The sequence below is a fragment of the Muntiacus reevesi genome, chromosome 2 (assembly GCF_963930625.1).
Source record: "Muntiacus reevesi chromosome 2, mMunRee1.1, whole genome shotgun sequence".
NCBI lineage: Eukaryota > Metazoa > Chordata > Mammalia > Artiodactyla > Cervidae > Muntiacus > Muntiacus reevesi.
In genome coordinates this window covers 204994774-204996485 of record NC_089250.1, presented here as the reverse complement: position 1 = coordinate 204996485, position 1712 = coordinate 204994774, and positions in this window count along the sequence as shown.

The window sequence follows — 1712 nt, the reverse complement described above, 5'->3', positions numbered from 1 at the left end:
GGTGTGATCACTCACGTAGAGCCAGACATCCTGGAATGTGAAGTCAAGTGGGCCTTAGAAAGCATCACTAAGAACAAAGCTAGTGGAGGTGATGGAATTCCAGTTGAACTACTTCAAATCCTAAAAGATGATGCTGTGAAAGTGCTGCCCTCAATATGCCAGCAAATTTGGAAAACTCAGCAGTGGTCACAGGACTGGAAAAGATCACTTTTCATTCCAATCCCAAAGAAAGGCAATGCTAAAGAATGTTCAAACTACTGCACAATTACACTCATCTCACACGCTAGTAAATTAATGTTCAAAATTCTCCAAGCCAGGCTTCAACAATACGTGAATTGTGAACTTCCAGATGCTCAAATTGGTTTTAGAAAAGGCAGAGGAACCAGAGATCAAATTGCCAACATCTGCTGGATCATCAAAAAAGCAAGAGAGTTCCAGAAAAACATCTATTTATGCTTTATTGACTATGCCAAAGCCTTTGACTGTGTGGATCACAATAAACTGTAAAATTCTGAAAGAGATGGGAAAACCAGACCACCTGACCTGCTTCTTGAAAAATCTGTATGCAGGTCAAGAAGCAACAGTCAGAACTGGGCATGAGACAACAGACTGGTTCCAAATAGGAAAAGGAGTGTGTCAAGGCTGTATATTGTCACCCTGCTTATTTAACTTATATGCAGAGTACATCATGAGAAACGCAGGGCTGGAAGAAGCACAAGCTGGGATCAAGATTGCCGGGAGAAATATCAATAACCTCAGATATGCAGATGACACCACCCTTAATGGCAGAAAGTGAAGAAGAATTAAAGAGATTCTTGATGAAAGTGAAAGAGGAGAGTGAAAAAGTTGGCTTAAAGCTCAACATTCAGAAAACGAAGATCATGGCATCCGGTCCCATCACTTCATGGCAAATAGATGGGGAAACAGTGAAAACAGTGGCTGACTATTTTTGGGAGGCTCCAAAATCACTGCAGATGGTGATTGCAGCCATGAAATTAAAAGACGCTTACTCCTTGGAAGGAAAGTTATGACCAATCTAGACAGCATATTAAAAAGCAAAGACATTACTTTGCCAACAAAGGTCTGTCTAGTCAAGGCTATGGTTTTTCCAGTAGTCATGTATGGATGTGAGAGTTGGACTATAAAGAAAGCTGAGCACCAAAGAATTGATGCTTTTGAACTGTGATGCTGGAGAAGACTCTTGAGAGTCCCTTGGACTGCAAGAATATCCAACCAGTCCATCCTAAAGGAAATCAGTCCTGAGTATTCATTGGAAGGACTGATGCTGAAGCTGAAACTCCAATACTTTGGCCACCTGATGCGAAGAGCTGACTCATTTGAAAAGACCCTGATACTGGGAAAGATTGAGGGCAGGAGGATAAGGGGATGACAGAGGATGAGATGGTTGGATGGCATCACTGACTCAATGGACATGAGTTTTGGTAAACTCTGGGGGTTGGTGATGGACAGCGAGGCCTGGCGTGCTGTGGTTCATGGGGTTGCAAAGAGTTGGACACGACTGAGTGACTGAACTGAGTGGGTTACCCACATGGCTTAGTGGGTAATGAACCTGCCTGCCAATGCAGGAGACACAGGAGATTCGGGTTTGATACCTGGGTCAGGAAGATTCCCTGGAGGAGGGCATGACAACTGACTTAATCATTCTTGCCTGGAGAATCAAATGGACAGAGGAGCCTGGCAGGGAGGTCCGA